General features: G+C 45.7%; 1 protein-coding gene and 1 long non-coding RNA gene across 7 annotated transcripts in view; one reads left to right on the top strand and one right to left on the bottom strand.

Annotated features, from left to right (window-relative positions):
- Positions 1–18,586, bottom strand: part of LOC138567363 (uncharacterized) — a 211,424-nt gene that overhangs the window by 33,992 nt on the left and 158,846 nt on the right. The gene's annotated exons all lie outside the window — the stretch shown is intronic.
- Positions 1–18,586, top strand: part of TFE3 (transcription factor binding to IGHM enhancer 3) — a 237,049-nt gene that overhangs the window by 109,270 nt on the left and 109,193 nt on the right. The window contains exon 1 of one of the 6 annotated variants that reach the window (XM_069645493.1): positions 16,121–16,597. The exons of 4 other annotated variants lie outside the window; for them this stretch is intronic. The gene's annotated coding sequence lies outside the window, so the exon portion shown is untranslated. Of the gene's footprint in view, positions 1–16,120; positions 16,598–17,112; positions 17,285–18,586 lie in introns of those variants that run through there. One more of the 6 variants, XM_069645495.1, reaches the window with a different exon arrangement.

Genomic DNA, 18,586 nt, shown 5'->3' with positions numbered 1-18,586 from the left:
ATGGTTTTCAGCTGGGCATCCTCAGTGGGACTGTACGCAGGGTCGAAGTCGCTGCAAATGAAACCCCATTGAATTTTAAGTCATTTACAGGAACTGCACTGTTTGTAATGCTGAAATATTGACCAGTATCCAGGACTTCAAATTCAATGTGGAATCTTTTGAAAGCCAGAGCTACCAAGGTAGCTTAGAAGGTTCTGCGGTCGCTAATATTTGTTCAGAACTGCCTGTAAATCCTGTGGCTTTTTATCCAATTTCGTCTGCAAAATGTGCTGTACAATGCACTATTTTGCTACGGATCCCCAAAAACTCCTTTGCCAAGAAAATATTTAATTTTAGGCATACCCAGCAATTCCTGAATTTCTTTGCGGGATGTCTAATCAAACAATTCTGCACTCTGTTGTATGGTTTGATGTCAAGTACAAAATGGTAGAACATTTTGTACGAATCTAAACAAGATCCAATCGTTTTCTTTTTAACCTTAGAGCAGTGGTCTTCAAACTTTTTTGGTCTGGGCCCCCCCTGAGCAAAGTTTGGGCAGGCCGGGCCCCCCTAAAAGTGCCAGATGGATAGTATGTAGAAATCGGTATGAACTTTTGCGTGCCGTCACCGCACCCTACTCCCAGTACAGACCCTGGGCTCTCCCCACCCTACTCCCACCACTATCCCAGTGCTGCAGCCCATCCTGCTCCCATCACAGTCCCATAACACAAGCATACACATTTAAATAAAAAATAAATCACCATAAACGTACCTTCTACAGGGGCCTGCGCGTGGTTGCTAAAATGCCCCGCTCCAGGTTGCTCTGCCCGTATGTGCAGTGCCCCAGGCAGCATTTCCAATGAACTATGCAAGGCTGGCGAAGCAAAACACGCCCAGCGTTGCATGGCTCAGTGATCATGTGCGGCTGGGGAAATGAACTGTCAAAGGCAAACAGAGTTTCCCTTTCACAGTTCAGCCAGCCCAGGAGCACTCCCTCAGCTGGAAAAAGCAGCTGAGGGAGTGCTCAGTGTTTCACTGGGTTGGCTCCTCGGCTCCTCCATATTGGGTGAGGTGGCCAGTAGGTGGACGCCCCCTCACCCATTATGGATGAGCCGGCAGGCTTGGACTGGCCTATGGGGCAATAGGGCGATGATCATACCAAAAATGCTAGTGTAGGTCAGTCAAAACGGGCCACTTTTTTGCCCAATGTGGGCCAGTTTGAGGAGTTACTTCACTATGCAGCTAGTAGTTTTGACCATTGTTGCTGGGTGAATAAATATTCTTTAAATATCACAATTTGTTTACATTTGAATAAAAAATAACCCCTTGGGTACTATTCAAACAGTCTGTGACTAAAGGACTGAATATCCATTTGCAACTGCTGGCTATTTTTTCATTGGTGCCCAAGACCGTTTTATAGTCCAGTCTGACCATGTGAGCTGCCCCCTCCCATTTCCTCCAATCTAAAAAAATAAAAATAAAAGTTTTTTTTTCCTTTCATGCTGGGCTCTGTCACCCCCCCCTCCACCCCCAGGAGGTGGCTGTGCCCCCCGGGGAGGGGGGGCTTGCCCCACAGTTTGAAGACCTCTGCCTTAGAGGGAGTGTATTCCGGGTCAGACAGTGATAGATTAAGCACATGGATATTCATGGACCCATTGATCCATTGAGTCAAGGTAGTGCAGTCTCCTCGAGTGACAGAAATGTTAAGCGGGAGAAATACTTCTTAATAACTGTAGTCTACACTAAGAGGCCATTGCCTCCAGTGAAATCGGGCCCAAAAAGTGTCGAATCGCGTCCAGAGGGACACACGAGGGTAGGGAGAGAACACGCTTCCAGATTGTTACTTCTGCTTTTGACCACAATAGGTCATCTATCCGCACCTCGGCTCCATAGATCAATCTGGGGACCAGAATGTGTACATCTTGATCACTGGGGCAAGAGAGAAACAGCCATATTTATTGTCAAGAAATCAGAGTTGGGTCGCAGCCAAAACAGCTTTTAGTTCGAGGTCCTGGTTTGCCAGGCCCAATGAACTCTTGGCTTTAAAAACTACGCCCAGTATTTGAATTCAGATACAAAAAGAAAGTCAGGCGTGCACTCTAGTTCCCAGTCCTTTAATCCTGATGTGAGTAATAACAGGGTTAAATCCCAACAAAGTTAAAAAATAACAGGGTTGAATCCCAGATGCAAATAGTCCCAACAATGTTCAAAAATTACCAGGGTTAAATCCCAACTGCTGCAGTGACAAATGCACAATAGTTCTACTCCTCCAAGTACTTTCAAGTCTCAAACTCTCTTCAGGGAGGCTTTGTTGGCTGTGTTCCTTTTCAGGTTGCTAATTACTTTTTCAATTTGAGTCTCAAGGGATTCTGGTTATTGTAGTGATGGCACAAGTGTTTTATTCAGGAGACCAAGAACCAACTCCCCTCCAAACACACAAATCTTACCCAAAATTGGGGGAGGGGGGAAAAACCATGACTATGGCTCTCCAAAGTGGGGGCATAATAACCCCAGTGCTGCTGCCTCTGGAGTCCAGATCACCTGCAACATACCTTCAGATTCAGATACCTTCTCCATTTATTTGGCCGTCAATGAACCAGCAAAAATGTGTTCTCCCCGACAGTGGCTTACGCCGATTCATAATAAGGACTTTGGATTTGGGAACGTTAATGTGCAGACCTTGGTCTTTAAATTATTCACCGAGCACAGTCAAGGAAGTTTACAAACCCACTGCAGTGTAGTTCAGCAGGACAACATAGTCTGCGTGAAGAAGGTACTACAATTTAACGGGCCCCAGTGTTGGTGGGTTTGCAGCAATATTCCTAGAATATACAAATTAAACAGGAACAGCGCTAACACGCAGCCCTGTCGAAGACCACGTGACACATTAATCCATTCCGTATAATTCCCCCTTTGATCCAATCTGACCTTCTAACAGGTGTCTGTGTGTAGATGTTCCAAGATACTGACCAGATATTCAGGGTAGCCCCAATCCCTTAACATCGTCCATACCCGTAAGCAATTTATACAATCAAATGCCTTTGTAATATCTAAAAAGGCCACACATAGGGTGCCTTTTGGTTGGAGACCTTGTTTGATTAGTAGGCGGATCAGAAAACAATTAAGGAATGTACTAGTCCCCTTTAAAGCCAGATTGATTGTCAAATTTCCCCAAACCATCCGCCCAATGCTCCACGGCACGCAGTAAGAATCTCGGAAAATCTTGTAAGAAGAGTCCAATGGAGAGATAGGGCGTAATTTGCGAGATGCGCTCTTTCTCCCTTTTTAAAGATCGCTGCAACTATTGCCTCCGTCCAAGTAGGTGGGAATTGATGACTCGCCAACACATTAAAGTACAAGTGCACTAGCACCTCCACCCATAGCACTGGAGACGTATTTAAAGTGAGATTCATGAGCCAGGAGCGTTAGACTTTTTTGCCTTCTTGATTGCCCACACTATATCGTCTGTATCGATTTCCAGCTCCTCCCAAGAGGATAAAAGCACCAGTGTGACACGAGAAGCCACATCGGGACGTGACAATTTTTTGGCTCTACATAAACAGGTGTATTAAACCCTGCAGTATGGTCTGCAAATGGGGGCCAAACGTGTTGGGAGGGGGGCATATCGATGAAGGTTCCCTCCAATAAGTGTTGTTCTACTTTGACGTTAAAGCGATCAGCTACTTTGGAACGCCAAAGGACCACTTGATCTCAGGGTCTGATTTTGATAAGGGCTGGTGATATGTCATAGACCCCACACTATTAAACCCTACCCATGAAGTCAGCAGCTGCGAGCGGTCACTTCCCTAGCAACGTTTGACCTTTAAACCATGAAAACTAGTCACCATGAAGTCCCATGTAAATACGTAGTCTACTGTTGACCGATGGCCATCAATAGACCAGGTGTAATTAGGTGAAATGTCCCCCTCTGTTCTACCATTTAATGGCATTAAGTCACATTTATCCAAAAAAGAGCGTACCAATCTCCCCCTGACTCAAGCATTCTGCGAGCATTGCCGGGCAGATCCTTGATTGTACCAGGCAACATCTAGACATTCAGAGTTGATGTCATCCATGATGACAAGTCCAGTTTCCACAGTAAGATTGAGTGCACTTAGTGATTGCAGAAAAAAAGTCAACCAGACATGTTGAGGCAGGATTATAATGGATGTTTGGCACAATCGACAACTTCCAAAGAGAATCAACAGCATCCCACCAATTCATTTTCATACCCCGGATGTCACCGCGCCCCCCTAGGAAATTTTCCACCCTGGAACGCGGCGAAAGTAGTCAACCACTCATTAAGCCACCAAAGGATCTTCCCTTTTGCCCATTTTGATCCAGCTCATGTAAAAGGACAAAACCATCCACAACCAGGGTGCCTATCGTAAAAGATCAGGTCGGCCCCATCCCAAAACTCCCTGTTGCAACAAAGATGGTGGAACCCGCACGTGTTCCGTGAAAGCAGTCTAGTGGCCAAATTTCAATTGGAATCCTTTTGCCCCCATTTATGGAATCAAGGAGCACACGTAACGACTTCCATTAATTATCGTTTTCCCCGCTGAACTCATGTCTGTGTACTGTAAGGAAGGCATGGTATCAACCAGTGAAGACAGACCCAAATGATCTCAGTTCAAGGGTGTTTTTTGAACTTTCAATGGGTTGGTTGAACACTTATCTAACCTAAATCTAGGGATGGGAGCAAGCTACGACCATCAAATACTAATAACTCAGTCCTAGTCGAGTCTCTGTCAAAATAAAAGGGCCTATACTAAAAAACCTATTGCCAATCCTTACTTCTAATAACAAATGGTGTGGGACAATAATGTATGCAACAAAGAAAATTGTTCAAGAAATAATATGTCAGGACGGTTGAGCAGTTGGCTTCCCTTCCCCACAATTTCAGCACTGGGCAAGGTGGCACGTTCAAGCTTCACACACACTCTGGTTTCTCAGCCACGAGGATACAGTTCAAAGCACAGACATCAGAGTCTTCTGCCAAAGCCTTTTTTGTGATAACAGTCTCTTACTGCAGAGGGTCTGTCGTAATAAACAAATCTCAAAGTTCCATTCCTATCAGGATTTTCACATGTACAAGTTCTCGCTTTCAATGTTCATCATGGATCTCCCTTCTTCAGGTGGAGACTCCCTTTTATCATAATGTTCACACTTGGTCTCCCTCAATCATGCTCTGACCATGGATCTCCCTCATTCGCGCTTGGATCCCCTTGATACGGATCTCACTCATTCAGGCTCGGATCGTCTTGATATGGATCTCACTCATTCAGGCTCGGACCCTCTTGATATGGATCCCCCTTGTTCGGACTCAGATCCTCTTTGTATCAAAATCGAAGACTTTCGAATGTGTGATGGGTTTTTCTTAAACTGTCGCAGGACCACTTCGATTCACTTCACACCACTGTTTTCATCAATCTTCTACTTTCACTTCTCTTGGCGGGATACCTTACAGAGACCTTCGATTGAGCACATTCACGGTGCCGGACCACTCTGTCAACGGTACTGTATCTTTCTTTCTCAAGTTCAAACATTCATAAGCAGTTTAGCTTTACTCGCGTCTTTCATCACACACGTTTAACAATTTTAGTTCCAGCGCTCGTTATACAATGTTGCCGCTTACAACCTTGACTTCAGCTAAGACCGGTCTTGCATCAGTCTCCCCAACTCACTGGTTGTATTGATCTCTCTAATGGTTTTTTTTCTTCTTGGAGCTAAGGGCGATACCCTGACGGCTGCCGCTCCTCCCCACCTTGGTTGGTTACGCAGGAGGGCCTTTGGTATCTCTGACACACGATGCAGGAGTCTTCAGTCTGGTTTCCTGGCCTTATGCTTTCTGGAAAGTAAGGGTTTCTTTGCGAAAAAGTCAAAGGTATTGCTCTCCTTGCAAACCCTTCTTCGTTTCCCGTCTCTCTCCCCTTGTTCAGCTACCGACTTGACTTGAAACTGCTGTTCCTTCATATGCTTTGCCTCGCTCAGAGTGTGCTTTCGTGCACCGCCTTTAATGGAAGTCAGGTTTGAGTGAATGTCAGTAATTGACTGACTTTGCATGACCATAGATACGGGACATGTCAGGTATACTGCTCGGGTGTGAGTCTGTTATCTCCCAGAACGGGCTGTCTGTGTGAAAGTGTTTGTGACTGGAAAGCGGGGTAGGGGGGAGTTCCAATGTATCCTACCTGGTAGGATGGGGTAAAGGTGTTAAAGGGGGAGGGATACCGCGTCTCGCCCTTCGATGTCCCACTCCCCGAAGACCCCTCACCTAGGTGATCCTCCTGCACTGGTCCACCTCCAGGGTCTGGATCCAAAGTCGATGGCTGTGCCCTTGCCACACCTGAGAGAGAGATCCTTAGGGAGTAGCGAGTGAGACACCTTCTGGTTACTCACAGTGCTAACTATTGCTTAACTCTGGATGGTGCGCGTCTTCTATTGTATCTAAGCCAAGTCCTTGGTATTGATCATAGTTAACCCGTCTAATTTGTCTCTTGAGATGTTTTTATCTGTTAGAAAATAAAGTATCATTCATAAGTATGTTAAAAAACACATTAGGAAACCATGATAACATGAGCAGGTGTACAGCACTTCTTATACGTTGTTGGGTAACAAGAGTATTATTTAGATCTATGTCAAATGTTTTATCATTGACTGCGGCCGCAGTGTTATTTATGTCAGTTGTATTTGCAATTACAGTTGTGGCATTGTCACATGTTAAATATCCCACAGGGCCCATAGTAAGCGATCTGTTACCACTAGTTGCATTTCCTATTCCCCAACTTTTTATATCACAACTCCATAAAAAACGACATCCTAAATATATTCCTAATCCAAAATATACTAGCTACACAATGCATTATACAAGTATACGTTGGGGAGAGCACAGTTACAAGTGCTTCTTGCTGAAAACGAAAACGTAGCTTGTTATAAATGGACTTGTTCGACCCATGCACAGCCATTGTAAGGTAAATAAATGGAGACGAGATAGTAGAGAGGAAGCCAAGGGAGAAAGAAAGGGAGAAAGCGAGAGGGCGCTTTCAGTGGAAATAATGCGTAGCAGCATTTTTACTTATCACAGAGCTATACTTTGTTGTGGTACATAGGTATTTACATTTTGTATTGATATTACCTTTTTTCGTTTTTATTTAAAAAGTTTAAAAAATCTATCAATCTGCAGTTGACAATTACTGTATAGTATTTTCACATGGGGACGGGACAATTACTGTATAGTATTTTCACATGGGGACGGGGTATTATATGGCAGGCACTTAATGCGCACTGTTTAGTACTTTACTTATTTTGGGTGGGAGGTGTATGTTCTGAGACGCTTTGCAAACATCAGATCAATGCACCCAGTACCATAATTCACATACTTTTACTGCAAGAGGGGTAGCATAGACCACCTCAGAAGGTCCGTTATATCTGGGCTTGTTACACCAGTGGACAAAATATTCAATAAAAACATGGTTGCCAGGGAAAAACTGAAGAGGTGACATCGTGGGTGGGGGGAATCGGATGCAGCGCTGGTTGTTTCTCCAGCCCTTGGTGGTGCAATCTGTTGAGAGATGCAGTTTATGGCTTTGGCTAGGGCACACAAATAGCAAACAAAAATCTTCTCCTAGAATGGACGCAGATGTTCTGATTGGAGATAGAGGCGTGTGCATGTGGCACCCTGTTACCACTTTGTGGGGCGATAAATGATGATCCTTACAGGGCTGCGTGCGCAGGGCTAGAGGCAAGCAGTGCACCCAATTCTTTTTTTAGCGTGGTGCAAAGCTTGGAAAGTTTACTCTTGAGAAGAATATTGATCCTCCCCACAACTCTGTTGGTCTTGGGGTATTAAATTGTACACATCTGATGCTTGATGCCCAGTAGTGCAGTAATTTCCTTAAAAAGCTAATTGAAAAAATGTATGTGTTATCGGACCATAAAACTTCGCACACGCACCTTCGAGAAAAGACCTCTCTCACTGAAAATGTGGCTGCACATTTTGCATCAGGGTGTACACACGGACCAGCCTCCACCCACTGTGAAAAAGGACACAAAACCACTATTAGATAGCAGGATCCATTTCACCTTTGCCCATGTCCGCGTAGTCGATATGCAACTCGCCGAATGGCCCAGTAGGGCGGGGCAGTGTATCTCGTAAAGTTAGTAAAGTGACACCAGTATTATAACTGTGACACGTGGTGCAGTAGATGACCATTTTAGTAATTGCCGGCTGCAGATTGGGGACAAACTAGTCCTGTCTTATCTACAGCAATATGTTGTTTGGATACATGAGAAGGGTGAACTTTCTACTCTCTGCGTAATTTCTGGAGCCCCTTGCGCCTCATCTCTGTCATCCTCAAACTCTTCTAAACTGTCTCAATCTCCTTGCTGTCCCCCTTCATGCACTTCCCTGTCTGACCTCACTGTCCCATAACCTGCACTTTCCACCCCTCGATCTTTAATCCTGTGCTTGTTGACCTGCACATCCTTAATGGCAGTGCTTTCCAATCTAAACAAAATGTCCCCAGCCTTCCACTCATCCAACCCACACCCTTATTCATTCTCCCCCTCTTTTATTGTCCTCAACTCGGTTAACTCTGCTTGTGTTGTCTCCAATGCCTCCTATAGCTCCTTCTGTGTTTTGGCCTCCCGTTGTGTAATGTTATTTGAGGTTGGTTGATATGGGGGTTGGGCAGTGGCTGGCAGGAAGACATATGTTGGATTGGTGTATCCTGTGGCGGGGCGGACAGTGAGTGGATAGAGTCCCTCTCTAGGCGCGGGCTGTGATGCTCCCTATGGTAATATTGGGGTTACTACATTTGGAGGGGCACTATCTTTGCATCATGGAATACACTTGGCGGTATCCTCGACATACTCCACAGGTCTAAAATCTCTTTTTGCTTTTGCAGTGGTTTATCCTTATTCTCAGCTGTTAGAAACGTACTCATGTGCTCTAATATCACTCTATTATTAGAACCATGCTCTGGCCAGGAGCGTGCCATTCCCGCTTGGGTCTCTACCAGCCACTGCTTGTGGTACTTCACTATTTTATCCTTGTACAATGGCAACACACTATACACATACTCCAGCTGAGTAATTTCCTCCCTATTAACAATGATAAGTATATTCAACAACAACTTTTAGTTGTATGTCGCAGACAGTATAATTGTAACCGTCTCTACCAGTCCTCCAATCCCACCTCCTGGTCACCCGCTGTTCGCCCCTCCCCTTCTTCGCTCGCTCCCTCCCTTCACACATCGCACACTCACACTATTTCCAACGGCCCTCCCTTGGCCCCCACCAAGTTCACAGTAACAATTCAATACGCTAAAACAATAAACTACAATAATAAGCTAGAACAACAACCACTACTTTTCTTCTTTGCCTGCCTGGAATTATATTGGACACAGGAAGCTGACCCCTCTAATTATACAGAGCTCCTACCTCATCATCACAATAACAAATGATTGCACCTTCTCTCCTCACTTGGAGAGGATTCCTCGCTCCCTTCTTTTTTTGTTCCTCCTTATTATCTCCTTAAGAAGAATAATAATATAAAAATACAAAGCCTGCCAAGTGGTCTTTTCACACTCTCACATCACCCGCATGCACACACTTCACTTCCCCGCTCACTCTTACCCCTTTCGTTGTTGCTCGCAAGAGGTGTACTTACGTTTGCGTGTTCACACAAGCTCCTCCATCACGGGGTCCCACCAACGGCTTGCACTTTCCTAGGAGCCTCACAGGAATTCTGTGAAAACAGCTCCTGTACACCACTGTGGCTTGTGTGCTTGGGACTGGTCACTGTAGGTGGCCGCAGCCCCTCCATAGATGCGGCCTGGAAGCCTCTGTCTTTACGGGGGTCACTGGGATCCTGTTGGGGTCACCAACAATGTAGAGAAACCCCTCAATGCTCACACCAGAAAAATACAAACCACTAGGGAAAAAGGCCTAGCACACCTCTTGCAAGAAAAACAAAGTTTAATTTCCACAAAAATAGAAGTGCACCAGCAAAAACTCTGATATCACAGAACGTTCTGCCCAAATCGGCATGAACAACACCATATGATGGCAGACAGTGTCATCAGTGACGTAAATTACACAATGAGCAAACCAGCATAGCTACTTCATAAGGGATGCCAGGTCATTGGTCTCTGTCCATCTTCTTCCACGTGAGCTCCTCCTTTCACGTTATCAGACGTGAAGCTATCACTGATTGGCAATTATGTGAAGACAAATATACAGGCTCTATCGCTAACCTGATGTGCACCTGGTACTTCAGACATGGACTAAGAGGATACTTCGAGGCCATTGCTTCTAACAAATTATAGCTCGATTCCAGCCACGTTGGCGCCATAGCAAGGTTCCCCATCCTTGTTTTTTAGCTATGTTTTATCCCTCCCGGCACCACGCAGCACAAATCACGCCAACCTATGGTGAAGGCTGATCCCTGTTCTCAGATCTTTTCTAGTGGATTGGGGGTATAATAGTTGTATGGTTGGTGGTCTGGAACTAGCTGGTATCCTGGAACGCCGGGGGATCTTCGTGGGATCGCTTTTCTCAACCCCCTTGTGGCCTTGTGGCGGAAGGGTCTATGAATCTCTGCAGTTCTGGCCTTTCTCGCCGGTGCCCAAGCTACAACCTATTCCCACCTGCATACACTCTATTTCTAGGTGTGTGACTCGGGCCTGTGGCCCTAGATTCAGTTTACTTTCCTTTAAATTATTTATAAGGCGCTACCAAAGTGGCCCAGGGGCATACGGGCACTGAAGAGAATGAACAGAACAGAATGTCTAAGACCAGTACTAGCCAGCAGAGATATCCCAAAGGGTAGGTTTTAAGCTGTTTCTTGAAACTCTCCCAAAGTCAAGCAGTTTCTTAATTCAGCAGGCAGGGCATTCCACTTGAGGGGAGCAGCCACCCAGAAGGCCCTTTTTTCTACTAATTCAAGGGAAGCTTTTGGTATTTGCAGCAATTTCAGACTACTTGAGCGCAGGAACGGGGTTCTGGTTTGTTTTTAAGTCTGTGGGCTATGTATTCAGGAAAAAGCCCTGCCAATGCTTTGTAAGTAATAGTAAGTAGTCTTAAATCTATTGTAGCTACAATAGGCAACCAATGCAGACTTCTCTGCACCTCTTCTGCATCCCCATAATCACCCTATTTGTGCTATTTTGCACCACTTGAAGTTTTGCCAGTTCCCTTTTGCCAATACCTACAAATGGAGACCTGCAATAATCAATTTTAGATGAAATAATTGCCCGGGCAACTGTTTCGCAGCCCCATTGGGAGAGAAATGGGCGAATGTGTGAAAGTAGCCATACATAATAGGCTGACACTGAAACACGGCTATTGACCTGTGCTATCATGTTTAGTGTCTGGTCAAAAACCACGCCCAATATTTTAATTTTTCCTTTGGTGGGGATGTCATGCTCAGCAATGCAGAATGTGTCATATTCCGTGTTCAGCTTAAGTAGTCTAGGCCTGGAACCTACGAACATAAGATCTGTTTTTTCGTGGTATAAGGCAAGCCCACTCGTATCCATCCACTCTTGGATCAATTCATAGATTTCTGTCACCAGTATGGAATCTTTCTCGTAGTCGCCTGACAAAGGGATAAGACATTGAGAATCATCCGCATAATTCGAAAAACATATCCTTTTTTTCTCTAGTAGTAGTGGAGCCATAAAGATATTATACAGAACAGGGGATAGGGAAGCCCCCTGTGGTACGCCATAGCATATTGGGGTCGGTTTAGCTTCTGCTTGCTTACTTACGAGCTGGGGGTAGATCTCTGTCTTCGGCTGGGGCCTCCCTCTGGAACAGCCTCCCTGCCACTCTAAAACTTGAGGAGAACCATCTCCGGTTCCGAAAGCACCTCAAGACCTTCCTCTTTTCTTCTGTCTTTGCTCCCCCTCTCCCCTGCTGATCTGTTCTCTCTTGGCACCGTGCACCTGGCCACCCTCTGTCCTCCGGGCCCAGGTACCTGCTCACCCTGCCACCCTCCCACACTGCCTCTGGGCCACCCCTTGCGCTGGGGTCTGTATCTGTACCCATACAGCCCCCCCTTTTTCCTCCTGCACTTATCAGACCTACCCTGTCTGCTGCCTAGCACTTGCAAATTGCTGGCTGCACTGCAACTTTTTGTTAAATTTATTATTTATTTATTGTTATTTATCTGTTTCTCCTCTGCTTCGCACTTTCCACTTCTCCCCCTCTCCCATGCACTTGCGCGTTATCAATGTCACTGAGCCTAGTAGGATCGCTGTTTTGTTCTCTCCTGTTCCGCTCCCTTGCCTTGTTGCGCTCTGAAACACTTGTGTACAAGCACGATAGAAATAAAATATCAATATCAGTACTGCAGACCTGCATAGTCCTATTATTTAGAAAGGAATGCATCCACTCCTTCGCTTGATCGCTAAAGTTGGCCACCTCCTGTAATCTGGTTAAAAGCTGAGGGTGGTCCACTAAATCAAACGCAGATGATAAGTCCAGTGACATCAGCAGCATAGTTTTCCCCTCGTTGATATTAGCCATCATATTGGACTTCAATTCCAATAAAACGGATTCTGTACTAAAGCCTGGCCTGAGTCCCGACTGGCCCCCATTCAAAATTGGATGATCTTTTATATGGCTCACTAGTTGTTCATAGGCCACTCTATCCACGTAATGCAGACCAATTTTACATATATAAACACACTCGCGGTAGATGCGGTCGGAAAGCAGCGCTTCCTGACCGCATCGCCACCACTGGACCATTTTGATACTCCTAATTGGTAAGTCTATACAGGGGTTACCTCTTTATGCCCATGTTCTTAACCAGTTCCTCAGATTCTAATATGCACACCCTCCCTTAGGAGACCAGAATCAGCTAATATTCGGTACAGATGCGACTTCAGTAAAGAAACAACTTGGGAACCCCTTTCCCTCACCTGTAATAGAGCCACTTCTTCAGACCTTTAGAAGAGGGGTGAGTTTCTCCCAGAATGCTAATATCATGTATATCCACAAGGGTCATTGATTAGGCAGTTGCTAAAGACACCACATCTAATTTGAGTATTATGTTACTGGTCACACAGTGTGTTTAAACCGCCATTTTTTAGCACAACCCTGCCCATACTAAAACTTCTTCCTGATACCAATAAGGGTCTATTACCAAATTTATTTCACAGTTCAGTATCATCAGACATCCAAGGACACTAGGGACTTGTTGTCTATCTCTTGACTATTCTTGTTAAAAATTATTTTTTTGAAACGAAAAAAACTGAACTTGGATAAAAAAACTTTTATTTGAATGAAAAATGTCATAAAAACATTTTTTTTTAATTTAGCATGACACTCATGTAATTTCCTTTCTATATATGTTCTTTATAGATGCTTGTGAAAGTTATGTTGAAAATGTAAGCCCCTGATGAAGAGAATATGAATCTCGAAAGGCGTTGTGCCATCACAAAAAAAATCAATAAAAAGGAGAAGACCCTTGTATTCTCAAAAAGCAAAATGATCTGTTGAATTTCTTTATGAACTGTTGTCAAAAAATGTTGAATCACTATAGATTTTCAAAACTTTGTTTAACTAAACTAGGCTTTATGCCATCTAGAAAGTGTGCAGGGGACGCAGTTTTCCATAATTTGGATTTCTTTTTGTTCTCTATTGTATTCCGGCCCAGATAACAAAACCGAGTCCTTCTCCCCTGCACCTCGTGTTGACTATTTTCGTGATCGAGCTAATCAAACGTTCTGAGCAGGCTTTGATGGCTGAAGCTGGGAATGTATCCCATTTGCAGGAGGATGGCTTAAATTTGGCCAAGATAGTGCAGAGCTCGTCTTCAGTTGTACTCCTGAAATTAAATGTAGGTATAATCTGCGTTAGCAGGGCGTCTTCATTTGCCGTACTTTTAGTAGGGATATTGTTTTTTTTTCTTTTGGATAGTGGTTTTGATCTCCGTTTTATTCACCATAGCCTTTTGAATATGCACACACCACTCCTGATCTTTACAAATAGTTTCCTGAAATGTAATATCGGGATTCTCTTGAGAATGTTAAAAATCTCTTTGGTTGAGCCTTCTCTATACGGGATTCGTAGGAGTCTTTTTTGGCTTTAATAATCGCAAGTTTAAATTTCCTGGCATACTGCTGATAAGATTGCTTATCCTCCTCTGTTTTAGAGCTTTTCCACTGGTAGAAATCTTTTCTCTTAGCTACTCGTGATATTTTTAGGTTGTCAGAAAACCAAATATATATGGGGTGACTGATCACCTTCATTGCAAAACTAGGCCTTGATTCCAATATGACTGCGACTATTCAAGAAGGTGTTTTGATTCCCCATTCATTACTAGGGCAAGGCATGCACCTCCCTCCCTCATTGTGGCTCCTAGCAACACCTCCCATGTATCCTCCCTTAGCCCCTACTGCCCCTTCCTGTGCCTTTCTTTCATACGAAAGCGCTGGGGGGGTCTGGGCTGGGGTCCGGGACAATCGTCCCTCCTTCCCATCAGCAGCACTTTAAAGGCAGCTGCCGGTGATGCTGTAGCGTGGGTGAGGGGGGAGAGGGTGGGGTGAGGGGGGAGAGGGTGGGGTCCAGACGTCAGGCTGGGCGGTGAAGGAGCAGGAAATGTTGAATGACTATGGACAATGACATGCATGGTTCAGGGTTTTTGGGGAGATTTTATATTTACTTGTCAACATCGATGCATTCTTTTTTTCTTGAGGACCTACTGCTGGTAATGGGTAAACTAAAACAGTGGGAAGAAATTGAAAATTACTCGCACCTCACAAAACACTCACAATTTAGTGCATATATCAAATTAACCCCCTTTCATAATTGCACCCATGGCCTTTCCTGTTACCTTACATTTTGTCTTGATCTGTTGAACAGCTCAGAAGTTTGTGGCTCCATGAGAAATTTGGATCCAAACGCGTGAGTCTGTAGAGTATGTCATTTGAACGAACTGGGGACTCCTAAGCACATTGTGATATTGATGGCCTGCTCAGCTATTGTGACGGATGGCAAAAGCACCACCTGCAAAATGAAGCTTCGCTAGGGCGTGAAGAGTTCTGGGTGAGATGTATATATGGAAAATGGATATCCCCAACACTAGCCCTGGTTGCCCTTTTACAGGAAATGTTTGAAAATCTTTGGGAGCATGAAAACAAGGAGTTTTGTTTGCTTTACAATCATGTCATTTTAGGCCTACGAAGCATACCGCACTTAAATGTGGAGCCAAGTGATCAGGTTGGAGGAGTGGTTTTCTGTACTCTGTACTCTGTGCAATGGATGGAATCTACATTAAATTGGTGTTAGATTGTAAACATATCTTGATTCTATTCACATCTAGGAATTGTAACAGTGCATGTTTTCTAAAACCCCTCATCGACAACAAGCAGTGTCCCCATTCATACCAGATCAACAATTAGATCAATTCAGAATACAGGTTATACGGTTTAGCACAGTTATTAAGGATGTTTGATTTCCTTTTAAAATTCTCTCCCAAAAGTGCTCGGTAGACGGGCTCATTTCATTACAATTTCTAAATCACGCACGTTTTATGAAGATAGGTCTTATGGTTTATGTTCAATGTTTAATGATGGCATTGTTTGGATATATTTTGTGCTTAAATTGTGACAGGTTTTAGTTAATGAAACCAAAACACACTAAAAAATGTAAGGTAAAAAGATTCGTTGCTTTGAACATTTGAATTACAGTCAGTATGAAAAGTGTTCTTTCTGGGGCTTTCTTTTCAGTCTGGGTTCTTATTCCTGGGGGTCATGCGTTGGCTCTCTGCAACATATGGAATGCTTGGCGACTATGCTGGCGCCAGGATGGGGGCCGGCCTGGTTGGCCAGAATGACAGAGAGAGATGAATGTGTGAATGGCCGGAGAGGGAGACTTGTGTACGCGAGTGCGGGCTGACCTGCAAATGTTGCTGCCTGACTGACTGTGCACGCCCTTTCCGCAGGTAGCCGGGCCACTGGGCCGCATGTGCCCTCCCCTTTGAGTGCCCGGGTCTGAGTGCCTGGCCCCTGCCTCCCACACTCTGGAATTGTTTCAAAGTCCCGTCTTGTTTTGAACACAGTAAATGTGCCAAAGATTTCCCGGCAGGCTCGGTGCTGCCCCCTGGCGGCCGCCGTCTCGGTTTCGGTCTCAGTTTCGCTCAGTGCTGAATAACCGGACAGCAGGAGTCCGGTGAGCAGCGCCGGTCCGGCAGCAAAGTGGCCTGAGAGTGAAGAAGACCCACCCGGGTACCCCACCACCACCACCAACCGCACCTCCAACTGCACCTAGTGTGATTGTGCCAAGGGGCAGAGTTTCCAGGCTTTCACGAAATCAACAGCTTCCTCAAAATGGCAAGGCTGCTGGAGCAGCGCGACAGAGAGAGGACGCCAGCTGCGCCAGGGGGGTGCTGCTAGACAGCGGGGGCAGTATTGGGCCTGCCACCGCCCGAGCGCACTACCGGCTCCGCTGGATGTGGCACACAGAGGCCGGCACCAGCCTAGTAACACTAGAGCAGAACCTGGCACAAGTGCAAAAGGGACTCAAGGAGGCATGCCGGAGCAGAGGGCGGCACACGCAGAGGAACACCTGGGGCGGCACACAGCGAGCCGGACTCTGCCCCCGCGCGGTAAGTGGTCCAGGCGTCGTGACATGTCTATTAGCCCCCGCAGAGGCACGTTTCTTTTTTTTTTTTTAATGTAAGGATGTTTTGTGTGTGTGTGTGTGTGTGTCACACCCGGCAGCGGTGTGTGTGTCGAAGCTGCAACCACAGCAGGATTTCATAACACGGAGGCTAAGAGGAACCGAGGCGCTTCCCCCCGATGGAGGAAACGCAGCGGCCGGCATCACTGCGAGGCTGCCCCGGGGATGGAGGGCGGCGGGGTCCAGGGCTCCCCTCCGCATTCCTGACCGCTTTGGGCAGTTGTTCTGGTTAAGTTCGGCCGGGGGTTTCTTTATATCCCCCCGGGCAGCTCGTGCGTGTGGATCCCTCAAAGGGGGTCAATTCCGGGAGGCAGCGCCGTGTCAGGGAGTGTTGGGGCGCTGGTGAGGTGCCCCGAGGCTCGGGCAGGGACGCAGACTGCGAAATGGAAAGTCGACTTTGTCAGACCGGATTGCGGCTGTCAATCAAGGCCGCCACCGGCCCGGAACTGGCATCCTCCTCCTCCTGCGCGCAGGCGGCCTTTCCGACTCTGACGGCGGGCGCCCCCGACCAGCCTTGAACTTGTTTGGCTGTAACTTGAATTTGACCCCTTGTGTTTTGTTTGGGGGACGAGTACGTCCGGCCGGAGAAGGGCAGAGGTCACACCTTTCCGCAGTGAGTTGTTGAATAGGAGAGCGGGCCAAATGTCTAAACACTTACATAACTTATGTTGTTATCCAAATGTATAGGTCTAATATTTAACGAGGAAATGGGATACAACGATTTTATTCACCTCGTCCAGCCTATCACATTTAATTTTTATTTAAGCTTAAGCATCTCTCCTTTTGCAACCAAATTTTTTTTGGGATAAATTAAGGTCAACAAATAAAGCAAATGTTTCACACCAGCAATACATACATAATGGTGTTTTTGAAATGTGCCAAATGCATACAAATTCACCTTAGTTTTATTTGTACATTCGATTAGCACGATCTTTATACAGAACATAAACACATGCATGTTTTATATTACAATCCTAATCACACTGCCAACATGTTTCTTATTTGATACCACAATTTGATTGTCACGATAATAACCGCCTGATCTTGCCCCTTCATCAATAAATATAATAATTTGCCTAATACATCAGGGCTAATCAAAAATGAGTTGCCCATGTAACGACGCCTCGGGCACACCAGGCCTGTCCTATCTAGTAATGAGCATTTGATTGTCTCCGCCGTACCCTTTATCTTACGTAATCCGCTCCTGATGAGATCTGTTCAACCAAGCCCCCGGCCCCTCGTACTTCAAGTGTGGGCAAGAGGTTACATTTGAGCAACAGATAATCGCGCCGCATAGACGGGCAAGGAAATTACAACACGTATTTGGGAATCGTCCCCAATGGAGGCACAGACATTAAATCATTCCAACCATGACATCTAGGGCTTAGATCGCTCCGGAGTTGATGGTAGTCGAGATGTGTAACTTTTGCAACTCTCATGAACATGCTCTGCTCAAGGTTTCCCGGGCAGGTTGTTAAGGCCTGGCTATGGAAAAGAAACAGGCAGCAAGTCTCCCAGCTTTTACTCATTTTGTAGATCTTCTCGCCCCTAAATCGGCTAAGTAAGGATCCTTTTGGGCAGCACCAACACCAACTGCCCACTTGGGGCAGAGTTGCCGTGTCCACCACCTTCATCACTTCTTACCTTGGTATCTGAATTACTGTATGTGACCTTCTCTGAGACGCAGTGACCTAGGCTGTCCTTATGCGCCTCCATCCTCTTGTGCTTCCTCCCTGGTCGGCCTTACGGCTGACCAGGGAGGAACTGTCTCCAACACCACACACTTCTTCACCAGCAATATCTTTTCTGGCAGTGGAAACCCTCTTGACCATCGATAGCTAGCCTCTCTGAAGTTGTGCCACCACACAGAAACAATTCCCATTTAATACCTGGCCCACAATTGGCTGTCAAACCA

Source organism: Ambystoma mexicanum, chromosome 2p, assembly GCF_040938575.1.
Source record: "Ambystoma mexicanum isolate Mex_15411 chromosome 2p, UKY_AmexF1_1, whole genome shotgun sequence".
NCBI lineage: Eukaryota > Metazoa > Chordata > Amphibia > Caudata > Ambystomatidae > Ambystoma > Ambystoma mexicanum.
The sequence above is the reverse complement of the archived record's forward strand: the minus strand, read 5'-3'. Positions and strand labels throughout refer to the sequence as shown.